The 22,906-nt window shown below is 42.3% G+C and overlaps 1 pseudogene; it reads right to left on the reverse strand.

Annotated features, from left to right (window-relative positions):
• The window catches only part of LOC136406533 (cilium assembly protein DZIP1-like), a 76,082-nt pseudogene extending 65,508 nt beyond the window's left edge, over positions 1-10,574 (reverse strand).
• Between the last annotated feature and the right edge of the window lie 12,332 nt (positions 10,575-22,906).

Here is a 22,906-nt window from a genome sequence, read left to right on the forward strand (position 1 = left end):
CCTACTGGTCTCCTAGTGGCCACTCTGTACTGAGGTCTGAGAAAAAATTCAGGATTGACAAACACCTGGAGCTTTGGGGTGGAAGCCTCACCAACCACATTTCCTGAGACCTGACTAGCCCCAGCCTCTGGACTCTACCAGAGGTTGTTTTAGGGAGCGAGCCTAACAAGCAGCTAGCAGTAGAGGTAACAGGAGTAAAGTCTTAGGGAATCTTGGGTCTTTTGCTGACCTTCCCCCAGGCCCAGTGCTGGTAAAAGCAAACGTAGGTGTGCAGCTTGGTCCTCCCATGTGCACCTAAGCCCTGCAGAGGCAGCCACAACCTCTGTATCACTTACAGCTTTTAAAGGTTCCTGAGGGTCAGTTACTGGCAGTATTGCGCACTGATATACATCAGGTTCCCTCATAAGAGGCCCAGAACCAAAACACCCAGTGACTAGCTACTGACATCAGAGCAGGATCTAACCACTGTAATCAAAACAGCCTGGTACTGGCCTAAGAACAGGCATACAGATCAGTGGAACAAAACAGAGACCCCAGAAATAAACCGACACCTTCCGGGTCAATTAATATTTGACAAAGGAGGACAGAGCAGACAATGAAATAAAGACAGTCTCTTCAATAAATAGTGTTGGGAAAATTGGACAGGTACATGCAGAAAAATGAAACTAGACCACCAACTTACACCATGCAAAAAAATAAACTCAAAATGGATAAAAGACTTAAATGTAAGTAGTGAAGCCATAAAAATACTAGAAGAAAACATAGGCAGTAGATTCTCAGACATGTCTCGTAGCGATATTTTTGCTGATATATCTCCAAAGGTAAGTGAAATAAAGGACAAAATAAACAAATGGGACTACATCAAAGTAAAAAGCTTTTGCACAGCAAAAGACATCATTACCAAAACAAAAAGACAACCCACACAATGGGAGAATATATTCGCTGATACATCTGATAGGGGTTAATACCCAAAATTTACAAAGAACTTTTAAAACTCAATACCAGGAAGGTAAACGATCCAATTAAAAAATGGGCAAAGGATCTGAATAGACACTTCTCCAAAGAGGACATATAGATGGCCAATAGGCATATGAAAAAATGCGCAATATTACTAATCATCAGAGAAATGCAAATTAAAACCACAATGAGGCCCTGGCTGGTTGGCTCAGTGGTAGAGTGTTGGCCCGACGTGTGGATGTCCCAGGTTTGATTCCTGGTCAGGGCACACAGGAGAAGTGCCCATCTGCTTTTCCACCCCTCCCCCTCTTGCTTCTCTCTCTCTCTCTCTCTCTCTCTCTCTTCCTCCAAATAACTCAATTAGAGCAAGTTGGCTCCAGGCACCGAGGATGGCTCCACAGCCTCCACCTAAGGTGATAAAAATGGTTATGGTTGCAATGGTGCAAGGGAGCCCCAGAGCATTGCGCCATAGTGGGCTTGCTAAGTGGATCCCAGTGGGGGTGCATGTGGGAGTCTGTCTCTGAGTCCCCTCCACTCACTACTAAAAAAAAAAAAAGGCAACAAACCCACAGTGAGATATTGCTTTGCACCTGCCAGAATGACTTTCATTAACAATTCAAGAAACAACAAGTGCTGGCGAGGGTGTGGAGAAAAGGGAACCCTCCTGCACTGCTGTGGGAATGCAAACTGGTGCAGCCACTGTGGAAAACAGTATGGTGTTTTCTCAAAAAATTAAAAATAGAACTGCTTTATGGCCCAGCTATTCCACTTTTAGAAATATATCCTAAGAATCCTAAAACACTAATTCAAAAGAAGATATGCACCCTCATGTTCATTGTAGTACTGTTTGTAATAGCTAAGATCTGGAAATAGCTCAAGTGTCCATGATGAGTGGATTAAAAAGCTGTGGTTCATTTACACAATGGAATATTACACAGCCATAAAAAGAAGGAAATCTTACCTTTTGTGATGGCATGGATGAAACTGGAAATGATTATGCTAAGTGAAATAAGCTAGGCAGAGAAAGACAAATGTCATATGACCTCACTTATATATGGAATCTAATGAATATGATAAACTGAGAAACAAAATAGAAACAGAGGCAGGGTCACAGGGAACAGATAGATAGCTGTCAGAGGGAAGGGGGAAGAGAGAACAGGATCAAAGAAGGTAAAGGGGTCAGCCAAAATCATATACAGAACATATAGATACAGACAAGAGGGTAGTGCTAGCCAGATGAAAGGGGGGATAAAGGAAGGGGGCTGGGGTCCAAAGAAGGGGAAATGGGGGTGGACACCAACTTTGCCTGGGGTATAGGGGGCATGATGGTGTGTAGATGGTGTTATATTGATTGGGATACTTGAAACCACATCAATACAATAAATCAAATAATGAAACTAAATACACTGAAACACTGGAGTACCGTAGTGAAGAAAAAAATATTTTATGACTTCAGTGACACAGTATATTTAAACAGCAGAAGTCTTAAACATCTTTGCATGCTTTAAAATACCATTGATAACTTGTTTTTCAATACTGTATAAGGTGCCACTGAAGAGACTCTTGTTCTCTGAATGAGCTTCCTAGTTATTGTGGAAATGCTTTTAGGTAAGAAGGAGCATGAATATCCTATTGGCGTGTTACTAACATACTGTGATACTGAACCACTGTTGGCACCTGGATCTTCTAACATGTGGGATTACAGTTATACATGAAGAGTCACTCCAATTAGTCACAGTTACTAAGCTGCTTTTTAGGGCACTTGAGTCATCTTGAAGTCCTTCACCCTGTGCCCCTCTAAGAGTAGATGCACCCCAAGCATTTGGCACTTGAGTAGAATGCGATCCATGCTTCAAAGGTGGAGGTTCTTCCTGCTCTTTCTCGGTTATTTTCCCCAAATATTTTTCTTTCACTAAGGATGATATATCCCAGCCATCATCATCTATATCTGAGCACTTTAGATCTTTTAATTCTCTTCCAAAGAATGCCTCAGATAAATTAATCCCACCAATTGGCTTACTCACCTTTTTTTTTTAATTTGAAACCATCTTTTCAAATTGTTAGTGGAGATACCTGTGGGCTTGCAAGATATTAAATTAGAGTCCTCAGTTTCACTTCCTTCAGTCCTGTCAGTGTCAATTTTGATGGTTTTCCTTCCAAAGCCACTCTTGTTTTTAGATGACTACACAAAAAGTAAGTCTAGGAATGCGTATGCCTGGATGAGGTGGCCAGCATCTAACTCTTCCTCTAAGTCAGTGGTAGTCAACCTGGTCCCTCGTGCCCACTAGTGGGCGTTCCAGCTTTCATGGTGGGCAGTAGCGGGGCAACCAAAGTATAAATAAAAAGATAGATTTAACTATAGTAAGTTGTTTTATAAAGATTTATTCTGCCAAACTTAGCGAAAATCTGACATAAAGTACTTGGTAAGTAATTATTATTATTATATGCTTTAACTTGCTATAACTCTGCTTTATAAATTTTATAAAGTAAAGTTACTTCCCTACTTTATAAATCACTATTACTGTGAAACGGTGGGTGGTTAGAAAATTTTACTACTAACAAAGATATAAAAGTGGGTGGTAGGTATAAAAAGGTTGACTACCCCTGCTCTAAACTAAAGGGAGGTGTCATAATAATTGAACTTTTGGGGAAAGTGATTTCTATGATAGTTTCCTTAATTTTTAGAACAGATGTTCTATCAGTGAAAACAGGTTCTTGTCTAATCAATTGCCTTTTGGGAAGAAGTTTTATTGCTTTGGGTCTTTCCACTTGAGGAGCACTGTACTTATATGAAGACAGTAAAAGTTTCTTCTCAATTTTACAGCTGACCTGATGTTCAAGAATTTCTTGAATTCGCTGAATGTTAGGTATCTTTCTTTTTTTTTTTAATAGTCATTTTTATTGTTACTTATTTTATTTATTTATTTATTTATTTTTTTACAGAGACAGTGAGTCAGAGAGAGGGACAGACAGGAACAGAGAGAGATGAGAAGCATCAATCATTAGTTTTTCGTTGCGTGTTGCAACACCTTAGCTGTTCATTGACTGCTTTCGCATGTGTGCCTTGACCGCAGGGCTTCAGCAGACTGAGTAACCCCTTGCTGGAGCCAGTGACCTTGGGTTCAAGCTGGTGAGATTTTGCTCAAACCAGATGAGCCTGCGCTCAAACTGGTGACCTCAGGGTCTCAAACCTGGGTCCTCTGCATCGCAGTCCGATGCTCTATCCACTGCGCCACCACCTCTGGTCAGGCTAGGTATCTTTCTTGATCATGTCTTTTGGATTCCATGCTTCTTAGCAGTCTATTCAGTTGATCCCTCGGAATATCATATGTATCTGCATTAATCTCTAAGGCAGGGGTCCCCAAACTATGGCCCGCGGGCCGCATGCGGCCCCCTGAGGCCATTTATCCGGCCCCCGCCACACTTCCGGAAGGGGCACCTCTTTCATTGGTGGTCAGTGAGAGGAGCACATTGACCATCTCATTAGCCAAAAGCAGGCCCATAGTTCCCATTGAAATACTGGTCAGTTTGTTGATTTAAATTTACTTGTTCTTTATTTTAAATATTGTATTTGTTCCCATTTTGTGTTTTTTTTTTTTTTACTTTAAAATAAGATATGTGCAGTGTGCATAGGGATTTGTTCATAGTTTTTTTTATAGTCCGGCCTCCAATGGTCTGAGGGACAGTGAACTGGCCCCCTGTGTAAAAAGTTTGGGGACCCCTGCTTTAAGGTTTCCAATTTCCACACCAAACTCTGTTCTGAGAGTGTTCTTATTTTCTTAGTGAGAGAGGGGTTATTCTTCAAAGCTTTCCTGAAATGGTTCTTGTTATCTAATTTCTGTTCATTATCTCTTCCTTTTTCTTCCTCTGAGAGTATATGCGATGAGAATGCCTGTTCATGTGCCATTGTTAGACCTGACCTAGCATCCAAAATCTATGAGGCTGGGGCATTTATAGGTACAGCTACAGTAGTTGATTTAGATTCAAAAGTTTGCCAGATTAAAGGATTTCCTTTGGGTTCAATGACATTGTTTAATGGCTTACTGGTAAACTCTTTAATATGTTGTCTCTGACTGATAATCAGTTCATTCTGTTCCTGGAGTCTCAGCCCTTGCTCTTTTCTTGTAGAAAACATTATTTGTATTTAGATGGTCTATCACTAAGGTTTAAAGTTTTTATGTGACTGGAGTCAACCATTTTCTTTCTTGTGTTCTTGATGAAGAGTTTGAACTTGAACTGTCCATTTGCTTTCCTATCAAGAAATTGCATCACATTTTGGAAATCCTGGGGATACTGAAGATGTTCTTTAAACTCACAAGCATCTTTTAGCGTGCTTCAGTTGGGCTTGATCTGCAGATTGGACTTCTGGATTTCTGACAATTGATAGTCTAATGCTGATTTCTTGGAAGTTAATGCTTTAATCTCCTTCTTACACATTTCCTTGAAGTTTTCCATTTCATCAGCAATTTCTCCTTTTCTTCTTTCCATCTATGAAATAACTTCAGAAATTCTTTCTCTTTTGTTTTCTATATTTCATATTCCTCAGAGACTCTGACTGCATGGACTACATGTCATGCTATAAAGCCTCTAACCTGAGACTTGGTAAGCTGCAGTTGCTCCTTCAAGATGTTGATCTCATTTTGAAGCTTATTGTTCTGATCTTTTTTCCTATATTCCCTTTTTTTTTTTTACATGAAAGGAGGAACCATAGTGAGACAGACTCCCACATGCGTCCTCACCAGGATTCACCCAGCAACCCTATCTGGAGCCAGGCTCCAGTATCCAGCTATTTTTAGCACCTGAGTCTGATACGCTGGGACCAGAGAAACTATCCTCAGTACCTCGGGACCATGCTGGAACCAATGGAGCCTCTGGCACACAGGAGGGGAAGAGGGAGAGAAGGGGGAAAGAGGGATGAAGAGAAGCAGATGGTGGCTTCTCCTGTGTGCTGGACTGGAATGGAACCTGGGAACACTGGGCCAACTCTCCATCCACTGAGCCACAGGCCAGGGCAACTTTTTCTTATATTCAATGTTAGAATCTTCAGGGTAGCACCACTTAATATGACTTGCAGAAAGGCTTCATTCATAAAGACCTTGTCACAAAAATGGCACTGGTTACAGCAGGCTTTGGCCTTCATCATCATTAGTGGAGTGGAGCTTGTCTTCTGTGTTTACTCTTTTCCTTTTGGCACCTGATCTCCCCAGCCTGCTGGGGGAGGAGCTCCTTGCTCTGCTAGCAATTGGCCAGGCTCAGGTGCAGCCACTCCTCCATGTTGTGTAGCTGGATAAAGCCAGTAGCCACGGCCACCATTACAGCCGCCTGGCCCATGCAGGCTCACATTGGATTCAAACAGATGGTAATGAAACAATGGAGCCAAGAACTGGTGGGCCATTAGCTTTAATCCTAGCTTGCACCTGGCGGGCAAGAAATACATACAGTGGGAAAACACTTACTTTTCCATTCAGGGCTCCCAAAGCCACTGACTCATCCGAGTTTCCTAGAATCAAAGTTTTTATCTTACCAGACTTATTTACCTCTGTTCTCCATCTCTTTCTTTCTACACAAACTCTGCACAAACTGGCTTCTCCTTCAACACTCCACCATCTTGGCTGCTTCTCCTCTCCTCCACATGGCCTTTCTCTGCTCTCCTCCAGCATGGGCTCCTCTGCCTCATTTTATAGTGTAGAAATCAAAACCTTTAATCCAATATACAAACAAGGAAGTCTCTGATACAAAGTCACTTATCTGAGGCATAAATGGGATTCCTCATAAGAGTGCATCACCCTCTATTATGCAACAGTCAAGGGTGTGGGGAAAAGCTTAGTTTTAAAACTAAGCCTTAGGCTATAATGACTTTGCCAGTTTACAGCCTGTCTCCCACACCCAATGCAAACTATAAGCCAGCAAACATATATATTACACTGGGGAACACGTTATTTTTCATTTTCTGTTGCATGAGGTTTTAGAACTGTTTCTATATATTTCTGCATCGCTGATTCCAAATCTGAAATTCTTTTTTTGTTGCATGCTCTAGTTTTTATACAATTTTTATTTCTTTTTGTTACAGTTAATGGCATGCATTGGTTTTTAAATTGGAGTTAAAGGGCAATGACTCTTGGATTGAACATAACCACAAGGCAATTAATGTTTTACAGACATCACTTTTACATAATTGTAGTTGTTTTTAAATGTAAAAAATGATTATCTGATAAAAAAACCCTCTTATTTTGTTTTAAGATTGAATCATGGCTTCTTCGAGTAGGCATAAATGTAAGAATAGTCCTGACACCTTCTGTTATATATGTGGCTGTTATACACTTCAAGGACAAAAGCTCAATATTTCATCATTTGTGACACATGCATATATTGCCTATTTTCAAGTTCCCCTTGGCGATCAAGACAAGAATTGGGCTCCTCATATTATGTGTCATAATTATGAGAAAATGCTTCGTGACTGGACAAAAGAAAAATGCAAAAAAACGCTTCTTGGTATTCCCATGGTTTGGCGTGAACCTAAGGATCACAGCAGTGACTATTATTTCTGTCTGATCCATACAAAGGGCATAGGCAAGAAAAAACGGCATATGATCGCATATCCTAATATTCCTTCAGCAATATGACCTATACCACACTCTGAGACAATCCAGGTTCTAGTTTTCAATGGTTTTATTTCTTCTAAGGACAAAGAAAGTGAACATGGTTGTAAGGTCTGTGGATAATGGGGAAAGGTCAGGCCCGGGAACTTTGGCTAAGACCGCCCACAACCAAGCACACCAAAAGAAACTTCCCAGGAGCCCTTTGGAAAAGAGCGACACCTCCGTCAGCCAGTGAGATTTTACCACATCATATTAGCTCGCCCACCCTAGGGACCCTTTAAATATCTCTCACGTGGGTCAGCCCTTGCGACTCCTCTGGTCTCTGTCCCCTGGGACCAGAGGACCTCGTCGGGCGGGATGCGCGCTGTACTTAATAAAGCCTTTTATTATTACACATTTTTTTTCTGTATTTTTCTGAAGCCGGAAACGGGGAGAGACAGTCAGACAGACTCCCGCATGCACCCGACCGGGATCCACCCAGCACGCCCACCAGGGGGCGATGCTCTGCCCCTCCGGGGCATCGCTCTGTTGCAACCAGAGCCACTCTAGTGACTGGGGCAGAGGCCGAGGAGCCATCCCCAGCGCCCAGGCCATCTTTGCTCCAGTGGAGCCTCGGCTGCGGGAGGGGAAGAGAGAGACAGAGAGGAAGGAGAGGGGGAGGGGTGGAGAAGCAGATGGGCGCTTCTCCTGTGTGCCCTGGCCGGGAATTGAACCCGGGACTTCTGCACGCCAGGCCGACGCTCTACCACTGAGCCAACCGGCCAGGGCCTATTATTCCACATTTTGTGGCTCTGGCCCCTTCCTTCTTTCTCAGTGGGGAAAAATACCTTACAATGGTGATCAAGTGTATTTTGATAAGATGCATGAGGAAATGGTTGTAGAATCTGAAGGGTCTTCTTCTGATGCCAAGCAATTATTAACCCCTCAGCAGTTTAGCCAACCTGAATTGAATGACTTAGTAAGAGATTTGGGCCTATCAAAGAAAGCAGCTGAGATATTAGCCTCCAGGCTTCGAGAAAAGAATGTACTTCACTGGTCAGCTAAAATATCTCATTTCAGGAAGCATGAACAAATTTTTCTAGACATTTTTCCTAAGACAATCACTTTGTTTAATGTCATGATATCAGTAGTCTTCTCAGCCAGCTAGGTGTTACCACTTACAGTCCAACAGAATGGCATCTATTTCTTGACAGCTCTAAACGGAGTCTGAAATGTGTTCTCCTACACAACGATAATGTTTATGCAGTGGTTCCAATTGGTTATTCAACACATCTGTGAGAAGATTATAATGACATAAAAATTGTCCTTGACTTTCTGAAGTATGAAGAGTATAACTGGATCATTTGTGTGGATCTTAAAATGGTAAATTTCCTGCTAGGACAACAGAGAGGTTACACAAAGTTTCCTTGCTTTCTGTGTTTGTGGGACAGCCGAGCTCAGGAGAAACACTGGACACAGAAGGAGTGGCCAAAACGTGAAGCTCTGGAAGTAGGGATGCAAAATAGTGTGAATGAACCTGTAGTTAATTGAGACAGGATCATTTTCCCCCCACTTCACATCAAACTTGGCTTAATGAAGCAGTTTGTTCAGGCTTTGAATAGGGAAAGTGAATGCTTTCAACATATTATTTCTGCTCTTCCTGCCTTGTCTTTCGAGAAGATATAAGCAGATGTATTCGATAGACCTCAAATTTGAACCCTCATATGTGACGAGGAATTTTCCAGAAAGATGAATAAGGAGGAGAAAGCAGCATGGCAGTCTTTTGTGGCAGTTACAAAGAGCTTCCTTGGCAACAAAAAAGCAGAAAACTATGAACTTCTGGTTCAAAGGATGCTGTTGGCTTTCCGCGACATTGGATGTAACATGAGCAGTTAAGATTCACTTAAGATTCACTGTTCAGGTAAAATTCACTTCCTGAACAGTCATCTTGATAAGTTTCCCGAAAATCTTGGAGCTGTGCTGGAGCATCAAACGAGATTGTCCTCAACAAGTACACAAATGCAAGAGCTAGAAAAGCAATTTTTTTCCTGAATAGAATTTAAATAAGTTTTGCGCAAATTTTATGATTAAGATAAGTGTTTTAATATGTTCTATTTTGAAATTGTAGACAAATTCTGATGCAATCATATCTTTTAAGTGTATTAGTGTACTTACTGCATTATATAAATTATATTTTCACAAATGATTCCTAAGAAGACATTCTACTTCATTATGTTAAACTAAATGTTGAAAATTTTACAGTAAGATAAAAACCTAAAATCTTGAATTGCAAAAATACTGTAGCTTACAGAAAAAAAACTAATGTCAGATTTGAGATCAGCACACTTGAATTAGGTAAGAACAGTGTTTTTGTGGATGCAATAAAAATTTTGTTCCACAGTGTTTACAAACTTATTTGACCAGCAAGCTGCGAGGTGAGGAACTCCCATGAGTGCCTCAGGTGCTGGATGTAAATAAAGTTGTTCCAGGCAGACTAGCTTCAGCTGCACCAGGTTCTCCCGGACTGGCAGTGCGGGCACTTTTCATATTCCAGTTTGCGGAAGGTGATGTTCACGGTGTTCTGCAGCGTGAGCACGTCTCCAGCCCCGCCCCCTTGACCCGGTCCACGGCGCTCCGTTGGCGCCAGTCAGCACTCTCCAGCCTGCCTGAACTGGAAGAACCTCAGGGGGCCCCCGAAATCGGCAGGGGGTGGGGAACAGGCCTGGGCTGCGGCGCCAGCCGCTGACCCTCCGGGCCGTCAGGACCCTTCAGACCGTTTGTTGAGTGGTTCGTAGACCTGCTTGTGGAAGTGCATGCCTGGAAGCAAATCGGCCACCTGTGCTGGCCTCAGAGGGGAGAGAGGTCTGAGCTAGTGGACCCCGCGCGCCCCTCAGGAGCAGGAGAGGGCCAAGCCCCAGGGGATCGCGGCGCCTACCACCCGTCTAGGCATTTAGCCCGTTGCTATGGCAGCGCCCCCGCTGACCAACCCCCTTCCCCCGGACTAGGACTCGCCCTTACACACGTGCGTGGCAGCTGCATTGTTTTTTTGAAGAGGCTAAAACATTTCTAGCAGCAACTTGTAGACCGCTGGCCTCTTATTCTTGGGTCTTCTGAGGGCTGCCGGCGGCTACCATAGAGATCAGTAGGATGAGGAAGAGCCGAGCGCGCCTCAGTCCACCTGGGAGCCCCCGCTTGGGAAATCTCCCCCATCAGGAAATCTTTTGTCTTTCCCGGCGGGTCCCTGAACTGTGGGCCCACCCATTGGGCCGCAGGATCAGCGGGGACAAGGGCCATCACCGCCCTTGCTCACCGTTACATCCCCAGCACCGCAGCTGCGTGCTCAGGGGCGGGCGCCCGCGCTGCAGGCTGGCGGGCGGCGTTGGGGACTCAGCCCAGGGACGCGCTGCTCGTGGCCCCAAGCCCGCGGGGACCCCGGCCGAGGCCCCGGAGCGGCCAGGCGGGACGCGGCGGGCTGGCTCCTTCCAGGATGCAAGAGAAAGCCTGTCTGGTGTGGGTATCTTGTGGCGAGGCCGGCCGCCTGGAGCTGCTCTGGGCCCTCCCAGACTCCAGGCCACTGGCGCCTCGCGATCTCTCAGCTTTCTCCCTCCCCCCTCCCCTCCACGAGCTTTCTCCGGCTTCTTCCAGTCCCAGCTTCTCTTGGGGTCAATAATTTAAAAATATTAGAAGACTGGGAGTTTAAAAACCTTTTAGAGTGTAACTCCGCCCCCAGAACTTGTTTCCTAAATACCAAGGAGTGGCCTGGTAGGATTAGGGTTGTAGCTGTGCTTGTATTACACTTGACTTCAAATCTCTGTGTTTGAGAACTTCCACTGCTCATTATCTTCTCAATACTGTCTGTTCAGCAGCACCCTCCCCCAAACCCCCCCTTTAAACTTTTTGTTATTTAAAATTTCTGTTTTTCCGCCTGACCTGTGGTGGCGCAGTGGGTAAAGCGTCAACCTGGAATGCTGAGGTCGCCGGTTCGAAACCTGCACTTGTCTGGTCAAGGCACATATGGGAGTTGATGCTTCCTGCTCCTCTCCCCTTTCTCCCTCTCTCTCTCTCTCTCTCTCTCCTCTTTAAAATGAATAAAAAAAATAAAATTTCTTTCCCCCCCCCCTTTTTTTCAATTAAGAGGAGGAGCGCTAGAGAGACTCCCACATGTGCCCCATCCAGTATCCACGGGGCAACCCTGGACTAGGGCTGATGCTCTGCCTGTGTGGGGCCATGCTCCCAAAGGAGCTATTTTCAGTGCCTGAGGGGGAGGGTCAGTGGAGCCATCCTTAGTCATCATCAACCGCAATGCACTTGAACCAATCAAGCCATGGCTGTGCAAGGGGAAGAGAGAGAGAGAGAGAGAGAGAGAGAGAGAGAGAGAGAGAAGAGGAAGGGGGAGGGGTGAAGATGCATATGATTGCCTTTCCTGTGTACCCTGACTGGGAATTGAACCTGGGACATCCACATGCCCTAACGCTCTACCACTGAGCCAACTGGCCAGGGCATTATTAAAAAAGTTCAAATATATACAAAAATAAAGAATAGAATAATGAATTTTTGTGTTCTTAACATTTTGTTTTAACAATTATTAATTCATCACCCATCTTGGGTTTTACAGACTGTTGGTCAAATAAGTTTGTAAATATGATATATGTAAATATGTTCACTCACTTATAGTTTGCATTGGGTGTGGGGAACAGGCTGTAAGCAGGCAGGGTCCTTATAGCCTAAGGCTTAATTTTAAGACTAAGCTTTTCCACATACCCTTGACTGTTGCATGATAGGGGGTGGTGCACTCTTTATGAGGAATCCCATTTATGCCTCAGATAAGTGACTTTGTATCAGAGACTTCCTTGTTTGTATATTGGATTAAAGGTTTTGATTTCTACACTATAAAATGGGGCAGAAGAGCCCACGCTGGAGAATAGCAGAGAAAGGCCATGTGGAGGAGAGGAGAAGCAGCCAAGATGGTGGAGTGCTGAAGGAGAAGCCAGTTTGAGCAGAGTTTGTGCAGAGAGAAGGAGATGGGGAACAGAGGTGAATAAGGCTGGTGAGGTAGAAACCTTTGATTCGAGAAAACTCGGATAAGTCAGTGGTGTTGGGAGCCTTGAATGGAAAGGGAAGTGTTTTCTCACTGTGTGTATTTCTTGCCTGCCGGATGCAAGCTAGGATTAAAGCTAATGGCCCACCAGTTCTTGGCTCTGATGTTTCATTACCGTCTGTCCAAATCAAATGTGAACCTGCATGAGCCAGGTGGCTGTGGCTACTGGCTTTACACAGATTCTTTCTCTCCCAGTCTTTGAAGCATATCTTGTCATTCTAGGATATTAATCTAAAATATAAGAATTCTTTCTTTTAAATAATGGCAATACCACAATCACACAAAAATAATTAATAGTCCTTAACAAAGTAACCAATGGGGATACAAATTTTCACAATTGCCTCATACATTTTTATAGTTTATTTGAATCGTGATTGTAAAGCCAGTAGCCATGGCCACCATCACAGCTGCCTGGCCCATGCAGGTTCGCATTTGATTGGAACAGACGGTAATGAAACAACGGAGCCAAGAACTGATGGGCCATCATCTTTATCCTAGCTTGTACCTGGTGGACAAGAAATACACACAGTGGGAAAACACCTCTCTTTCCATTCAGGGCTCCCAAAGCCACCGACTTATCCGAGTTTCCTAGAATCAAGGTTTTCTACCTCACCAGCCTTATTCACCTCTGTTCCCATCTCCTTCTCTCTGCACAAACTGGCTTCTCTTTCAGCACTCCACCATCTTCGCTGCTTCTCCTCTCCTCCACATGGCCTTTCTCTGCTCTCCTTTCTCTGCTCTCTCCTCTAATGCTAATCTCAGGAACTGAGAGAGAGCAAGCTCCCAGTCTACCCCATTTTATAGTCTAGAAATCAAAACCTTTAATCCAATATACAAACAAGGAAGTCTGATACAAAGTCACTTAGGGTGGGAAAGGCTTAGTCTTAAAACTAAGCCTTAGGCCAGGGGTCCCCAAACTTTTACACAGGGGGCCAGTTCACTGTCCCTCAGACCACTGGAGGGCCAGACTATAAAAAAACTATGAACAAATCCCTATGCACACTGCACATATTTTATTTTAAAGTAAAAAAACAAAACGGGAACAAATACAATATTTAAAATAAAGAACAAGTAAATTTAAATCAACAAACTGACCAGTATTTCAATGGGAACTATGCTCCTCTCACTGACCACCAATGAAAGAGGTGCCCCTTCAGGAAGTGCGGTGGGGGCCGGATAAATGGCCTCAGGGGGCCGCATGTGGCCCTCGGGCCGTAGTTTGGGGACCCCTGCCTTAGGCTATAACAACCCTGCCTGCTTACAGCCTGTACCCCATACCCAATGCAAACTAAAAGCGAGCAAACATATATATCACATTTACAAACTTATTTGACCAACAATGATCCAAAACAAGATATGCAAATTGCAGTTGTTGATATGCTTCTTAAAACCCTTTTAAAATAAGGGTTTCTTTACCCATTTCTTTTCCCTCTCTTGATATTTATTTACTAAAACACTGGATGGCTTGTCCTGTAGAGTCTCTCACAGTTTGGATTTTGCTGTTCACCATGTGCCAGCTTGTTGAACTTGCTCCTCCGTCTCGGTATTTTCTGAAAACTGATGTCAGATCTTGATCAGCTTTTTGGATCCCGTGGTTTAGAGTGCTCTTTCTTGTATGTCCTTTCAGGAGTTCTTTTTAGTTTAAAAATTGGGCTTCCCTATGAGGATGAAGGTCATTTAAAACAATGAGAGTCAACATTCCCAGTTATTCATATACTTACTTGTTCTACGGTGATTTTTCCCTTTTCTCTTTATCTAAATCTAAAGATAATATCAAAGGGGAATTGTTAGACTGAAACACTTCTGGCGTAAAAATAATAAGCCAAAAACTATTCCTCATGCACTTTTTATCCTGCAAGTCTCTGTTCCTTCTGCATTTGGTAATCTCATTTTATTTTGCATTCATTTAGTGCATTCAGGATTAGAGTCAGAAAACTTAAAAATTATCTTTATTGTTCTATTTAATTACTCAGAAATAAACCAGCTTTCTTTCCATGTTTCCAGGCTATCTGGCTGAATTAGGAGAAAGCAAAAAAAAAAAAAAAAAAAATAGTGAAAGCTAATTGCTCCCCGCAAACCCCAGAAAAAAGTAAGTAATAGGACATTTTCTCTAAAATCTACAGCCTTAGTGAAGAATACATTAAAGGAAAAAAAAAAGATGTGTGTAATATTGTTGAAATCTAATTTCTTATTTATCACTTTTCTCTTTAATTCTGGACAAAGAAACTAAATCTGAGAAACCATAAAGAAAAAGAAGACCTTCTGATTTAATTTGATATAAAGATTATAATACTAGAGTGGAACCTGGCATTTTCTTTTTTTTTAATTTAAACTTATTATGTTTACATAGATTCTAGTGTCCCCCTGAATGCATCCCCCCTCCCCTGTGTTCCCCTCAACATTCCCCTTGCCCCCTCCCACAATGCCCTCTCCTCTTCCCTCCAGGATTTTCTTTTCTGCTCTCTATAATGCTGTGTTATGTGTATATAATTTCACCAATCTCTTCCCCTTCTCTGATTCCATCCTCTCATCCCCTTTCCCTCTGGTCCCTTTGATTCTGCCTCTGTCTCTATTCCGTTCCTCAGTGGAACCTGGCATTTTCATGCTTAGTCTAAGTAGCTAAGGGGTTTCAAATTATCAATAAAACATAAATAGAAAAGGGGAGAAAGCTTTCTATTATGTTTCTGAGCCTTGGGATAGTGTTGCTCAGATAAGTTTGTAAATATGATATATATGTTTGCTCGCTTATAGTTTGCATTGGGTGTGGGGAACAGGCTGTAAGCAGGCAGGTTATATATAGCCTAAGGCTTAGTTTCAAGACTAAGCTTTTCCCCACACCCTTGACTGATTGCATGATGTGGGGTGGTACACTCTCATGAGGAATCCTATTATGCCTCAGATAAGTGACTTTGTATCAGAGACTTCCTTGTTTGTTTATTGGATTAAAGGTTTTGATTTCTACACTATAAAATGGGGCAGAAGAGCCATGCAGGAGGAGAGCAGAGAAAGGCCACATGGAGAGGAGAAGCAGCCAAGATGGTGGAGTGCTGAAGGAGAAGCCAGTTTGTGCAGAGTGTGCAGAGAGGAGGAGATGGGGAAGAGATGAATAAGGCTGGTGAGGTAGAAACCTTTGATTTTAGGAAGTTCGGATAAGTCAGTGGCTTTGGGAGCTCTGAATGGAAAGGGAAGTATTTTCCCACTGTGTGTATTTCTTGCCTGCCGGGTGTGAGCTTGGATTAAATGTAATGGCCCACCAGTTCTTGGTTCCGTTGTTTCATTACCATCTATTCCAATCAAATGTGAACCTCTATAGGCCAGGTGGCTGTATTGACGGCCATGGTTACCCCCCTTACAATACCTTAACTGAAAAATACTTTATTTCTAAAAATGCTAGCCACTGTCTGAGCATGTTAGGAAAATGGTGCCAAGAGACCTGATTGACAGAGGGGTCCCACTGACCTTCAATCTGTAAAAAACCCATAATATCTGTGAAGAGCATGGATCAAAGTGCAATAAGATGAGGTGTGTTGTATGTAAATACATTTTGGGGGAAGGGCAGCATTATTTGAATTATTGCCTCTCAAAGTCATTTGAAAAATGATCAGTTTTGATTATCTTTATTGTTTTTGTTCAAATTCAGTTCAGTAAAGTATCTTTTAGGAAACAAAATCTAAATATTGATCAGTAAATAATTAGGTAGTTGATTGATTAAAATAGACTTTTTTACTTTGAGACTGATACGAGTATGTGTGGACACAAAGTATTTCACAGGATAGAGATATTAACTAACATTTTTATGATGAAGTGTTGGGCTTTCTGAAGTTATAAAGCTAAATTATCAAAGAGTTTCATGAATAATAACTATGAACCATTCTTGAGCACAAAGAGTTCACTAGCAATCTCTCTTACACACAACTGATAGAGGTAGGGTAGTAAGCACACATAGGGCACACTTACTGAATTGGCCCATTTCCACCAGGTGAAGGAGAAGAAAGGCTAATTAGATGTGCCAGATGACACGTATTGGGTTAGCACTGGGGCAAGGGGACTCTAGGATTACTTCATCAATGGGAAAACCAGGGTATAGAGAGGATAACTAAGTAGCTTAATATCACGGACTTCATTAGAAGTGGAGCAGTAAGTAGAATCTAGAAACTCTGTTTCGGAGACCCTTTTCAATCCATTCTGATGACTTGTTAAGCATTAAGGACAACAAGTAAAAGCACTGTTATGACCAGACAGTGGTAGTTGTATGTGAATAATATACTATGTTATGGCCACAGGTCAGAACACAGACTTCAGGGTGTATTAAAATAACGTTGTTGTTTTTTTCATGCTCTTTCAATTACACATTGGAAGAATTAACACCTTCAGCAGAATTATCTTTTGGAACAGTGAGTGGTAAACATTTTACAAGAACACATACCATACAGATACTTCCATTTGGGGGGATTAACCACCAAAGGGTGACAAACTTTCTTTTTCCATCTAGGATGAATATAATCTCATCTCTTATTGAGCTAACTTACTCCCTGGGAGAACAGGAGGATCGGGCCCCTTTCTGCCTATTTCCTCTACTCCTGCATCACCTCTTCTCATTTGCTCTGGTCTGGGCTGTGTCAGACTATCCCCTCCAGTCTCTTGTTTCTACACTTCCATAGTGCCGCCAGAAAGGTATTTATGACTACATAGCTTTCCTGTTTAAAATCCTTCAAGGACATAGCCTCTTTTGGGATTCCATGGCATTTAGTACATGCTTCTAGTTTAGCCATTTATCACATGGAACTGCAGTGATTTATTTAGGTGTCTGCTTCCACGCAAGCATATGAACTTTGCTAGGACAGGAACTTGCCTCTATTATTTATTTATCCATTTTTTGGTAGCATTGACTTCTAGCCTAACACACAGAATGCTGTTGACTGACTAAACAAACTCTATTTATTGTCTAAGATATTTTGATACACACACAGGAGTCTACTCACTCTCCTTTCCATGCTTCTGATTCACACAATATGAGACTGTGAAGGAGCCTGAATTGTTACCTCAACAAGGGCACCCATCATTGTATCCATTTAAAGAGGGCTCCATAAAAATGGAGTTAACCATTGCTGTCAACCTATGTTTACATATTTAAAAAATTGAACACCTTACAGGGATGAGTTGACAACTGAGAACAAGAAAGAGATCTGGTCTGGACACTGAGGAGTGTGAGGGGGTAGGTGCCTGGGAGAACAAGAGGGTATGAACAGGGTGTCTCAAGGGAGGCTTTCAATGAAACATTAGATCTCACAACCAAGGCAGTGTTGGCCCCGGCTGCACCAGTAACATCTTCTTATTGGCTGTTTTTGACATGTGCTCCATTTTCCTAACACTTGAACAAAAAAATTGAGACAAATAATCAATTTAAATGTCTTAGTTTTTTTTTTTTTTTTTTAACCTGGTAATACATGCATATGATAAAAAAAACTCAAGTAGTACAAAGGGATAAAATAAAACTTGTTTTAAACATGGTAAGCAAAAATCTGTTATGTTGTCTATATCATCTTCCTTGGTTTTTCTTTTTCCTTATTCAAAATACCTCCCTCTCCCCAAAGTTTGAAATGATTTTATTTTCAAAAGGATTGGTCTATAATCATTATACTTTTAAAATTTTTACTGATCACAGTTTTAAAGGGTCATATCTAAAGTGTTAGGCAATCATTCATATCTCTCAATATCCTTCTCAACTCTGGGAATACCAAACTGATCAATACACTTACCAAAATCAAGACTGAGAAGACAGCTGGAAGAGAGCTGGATTTGAAGTGGGCAGCGGAGGGAGGCAGCAGAGTCCCCTTCTGGCCAGGGTAGATGCCAGCAACGAGGGTGGCAGGTGAACCAGATGTCTTATATTTGTATCAGATGGTTGTAAAATGAAAGATAGAAACCCTCAGCATGGTTTATCTGAATTTGCAAACGTTTCTTTTCACATCTTGCTGGCAAATGATATTCAGGGTGAAAAAAATCTGGGATTGAATAATATGATTATTCTGTTTTGTCTTGACATAGAAACTATGCCTAGACTGCTATGAGTTTAGAAGAAAAGCTGAGAGTTAATGCAATATCTAAATAAGTCTCAGTTGTAGAAGTTCTGAAACAAAAATATGTTCATGGAATGTTAATATTTCAAAGCTGTAATGTGAGGAAACTTCTCTGTTTTGATTTTAAATGAATATGATTACTTAACATTTACTCCATTTTAAAGATATACATTTTTAAAGGATGTTGACAATTTAAATATTTTTTAATGTGGTCCCTATTACATTATTTTTAAAAGCTGTGGAAATGGAAAAAGGACTTCGGACTAAAGACATGCTAAAACTTTGGGGGAAATCTGAGCATGCGATAAATGAAAAGAAGAAAATATTTTGAGACACAGACCAAGAAAACCCAACACGCAAGGTTTTTTTTTTTTTTTTTTAAATGACAATTTGAGGTTTCTATGGCACAGTGATCTGACCAGTTGTCCTTCAAGATGAAGGTATTTAGCAGGCCGCTCTATGCAGAGAGGTGATCAGTAAATATTGGTGGTGGTGAACAGTTTTATATGGAGGAAAGGGGAATTTTATGGATGAAGAAAAATAAAATTGTAAGGCAGCATGCCCAAATGTCTTCAATGACTTTAGAATGTTTTTGAAATATAGGTAATTGAATAAACTATATTCTTCAAGTACACAATAAGAATTTGAAGGGATGATTTGAGGGAATAATTTGAGCTAATTATGGCCTAAGACATTTCAGATAGAAATAAAAATGTAGCTTAATTAACATTTTATTTATCTAAAATGTTCAGTGATTCACATAAACCTGGTAGCAGCAAGTGTTATAGGTAATTATTCAGATATGGTACTGAATATTGACCGTGATTTCTGAGTGCTCACATGTTAACTCTTCTTGAAGAAACATCTCCCAAGTTATTCTGTTGGGATGCCTTTCTTCTAGGGAGCATTGTTTTGTTACATTATTTACATGAAGATAAAGCTCTGCTGTTTTTCCATTTTAAGTGAGCAAATTGGTTGTAGGAGAGTCCAGAATGAGAAAAACAATGACAATTTGAAAAGTATACCTCCCTTATTTTAGAACTTTGCACTGGATTTGTGCAGCTGGCCAACCATTCTTGTTTTGCCTCTTGTGATTTTGTTTGGGACGAAGGACTGAGAAAATGACTGGCACAGCTGGATTTGAAGTGGGCAGTGGAGGGAGGCAGCAGAGTCCCCTCTTACCCAGGGAGGTTGCCTAATTTCCAGCATAGGACATGGAGTCTCATTGCATGCAGATCCCGCAAAGGTTTCTTTGAGCTTCACAGAGGTCAGAAAAATTTCATTCCCTTGGGGTTCACACTCATTTGTGTCCTCTCCAAATCTCTGATAGTGCCAGAAGAACTGCTAACAATGAGCTGGACAGAACTAAAAACGACAGAGTTCATCGCCCCACATGGTGGTGCTGGAATCACAGAGCTCAGTTCTATAAGGGAAGAAAGTCTGCTAAGTGTTAGCGGTCACTTCCACGGCGATATGCAGGGTAATGCAGAATATCACAGAAGCTGTCTGTGCCAAGATAGACACAGCTCTGCTCTCCTTATAGCGTGGGCAGTCATGCCGAGGAAACTAGCAGACTCACAGAATAGAGGGTGAGGGAGAACATTAAGTAAAAGGAACTAAAAAAACCCATATCCTTCATTTTTTTTGGTTTGTTTTGTCTTTGCTAAGTACAGCTTATAGAAGTGGAAGTAGAAGAAAAAGAGGGCCTTGGCCAGTTTGCTGCATGGATAGAGTGTTGGCCTGGCACGTAGATGTCTGGGGTTCGATCCCAGTCAGGGCACACGTGAGAAGAGACCATTCTCTTCCCTCCTTCTCCTTCTTCTCTCTCGCTTCCCCTCTCACAGCCAGTGGCTCGATTGGTTCGGCATTGGCCCTGGGTGCTGAGAATAGCTCAGTTGACTTGAGCATCAGCCCCAGATGGGGGATGTCGGGAGGATCCTGTTTGGGACACATGCAGGAGTCTGACTGTCTATCTCCCCTCCTCTCACTTAAAAAAAAATAGGTGAGAAGGGAGAGGACTCAGATTTCCATGGTGAAAAGCAGTTCTAGGAGAAGTGAAGCTTGAAAGTTGGTAAATATAATAATTTTATTCTCCTTTTAATACTTCATTAATTAAAAAAATATTTCTCGAGTGGTCCTCTTCTGTTGCCAGACTGTTCTAGGAGCTAGGTCTACAGTAGTGAAAGACCAAGTCACTGCCATATGACATTTTTATATATATATTATAATATATAATACACACAAATTGTTATTTATATATAATAATGCATACACATAAATATATATTATTTATTTAACTATAGTATTTGTGTATATACAATATATATAAGCAACAAGCAACTTATATATACAAATTGTTTTTATATATAATAATTCATACACAAAAATATATTATTTATTTAATTATACTATTTCAGTGAGACAGACAAAAACAAAGTAACCAATTAAAAAATAGGTAGATCATGTAAATTCAGGTAGTGACAGATGCTGTGAAACAAAATAAAGCAGGGTCAAGGAGCAAAGAGTAGCATTTGTGTGTGTGTGTGTTTTATTTTATTTTATTTTTGTATTTTTCTTAAGTGAGAAGCAGGAAGGCAGAGAGATAGACTCCAGCATGCCCACCAGGGGGCGAAGCTCTTCCCATCTGGGGTGTTGCTCCATTGCAACAGGAGCTGGTCTAGTGCCTGAGGCGGAGGTCACTGATCCATCCTCAGCGCCGGCGCCAACTTTGCTCCAATGGAACTTGGCTGCGGGAGGGGAAGAGAGAGACAGAGAGGAAGGAGAGGGGGAGGGGTGGAGAAGCAGATGGGCACTTCTTCTGTGAGCCCTGGCCAGGAATCAAACCTAAGACTTCCACATGCTGGGCCAACGCACTACCGCTGAGCTAACTGGCCAGGGCCTGTGTGTGTGTTTTAGATAAGCAATCAAGGAAGGCTTCTAGGAGGAGGTGTCATTTGGAAAGAGAATCTGGAATGAGGATGTGAGTGATTTATCAATAAAACTGGGGGGTGCTGTCCTTTTCTTCTAGACCACGATGCAGGCTGTTCCGCTTCTAGAAGGAAATTAAGCTCTTCCACTGCAGTCTTGTGCGGTAACTGATGTGAGGGCTGTGGCTGGGCTGGGAGGCTGGATCTGAGATTGGTGAAGGGGTAGCAATACCTCCAGTTCCCTTGCAGCTGCGGCCCTGGCGACAGACTGGGCTGGGGGTCTGTGGGGGATATTTGGCTCTGAAAGTATAGGGCTTGAACTCCAGCACTGCTCCTCATCAGCTGGGTGACCTGAACAATTTATTTAATCTCTCTGGTACATTGTTTCTTTATCTGGAGAATGACGTCAATGAAGGCCCCTCTGTCACAGGGTCACTGTTAGGATTAATCAAGCTAACATATATGTAGGGTCCGTAAGACAGGGCTTGGCACATAATCAATTCTGAGCAAGTGTTGGTTGCTATTAACATATTGCCCTCCTTAGGGGGCCCAGAGCCCTTCTGGCTCTCTGCACCCCTACTGTAAGGGTTGATTAAGGAGCACCGAGGAAAGGTCATTATTTTACCCTGTTGAAGTCAATGTCTTCAGGGCCTACCCAGATCCTGAGCTTCCCTTACCCAACCTAAACACAAGAAGCCTGACTGTTTTTACCTCCCAGATAGTATGGTATCCTGAGGGCAGGTGCCATGACTCCTGGCAGCCTTTCCCTACTCTTGGAAAAGATTTCTTCTATTGTGATGGATCCGACTTTCAGGCCTCTTTCCACCTAGAGCTGAGGGCAAAATTTTTACTAATTTAATCTTCCTTGGGAAATCTAGCTATGTAGTAAGCACCTCTGCCTTTAAGTCTGTTTACAGAGAACTGTATTTAATAGCTTATAGGAAAACACAAAAGAAATAGAGAACAAAAGGGCCAATCTGGTCATGTCACTCCTCTGCTTAAGGCACTTTAATATTAAAATTGCCCCACTGTCAGTTGGACACAGTGCAAACCCCGAGAAGAGAACGTTCACACCCTGCCCTGCCTACCTTTCCAGCCCCATTGCTCCACACGCCACGGGTCTCCCTGGCAATTCCAGCCTCACAGGAATTTTCTTCAGCTTCTGCGGCCAGCCAGGCACTTTCCGGCCTCCCATTTTGCTGTGTGCTATTCCTCAGCTTGGAGCACTGCCCTGTCCCCAATCACTGCTATTCTTTGCCTGACCAA

This window comes from Saccopteryx leptura, chromosome 5, assembly GCF_036850995.1.
Source record: "Saccopteryx leptura isolate mSacLep1 chromosome 5, mSacLep1_pri_phased_curated, whole genome shotgun sequence".
In the NCBI taxonomy this organism is placed as follows: Eukaryota; Metazoa; Chordata; class Mammalia; order Chiroptera; family Emballonuridae; genus Saccopteryx; species Saccopteryx leptura.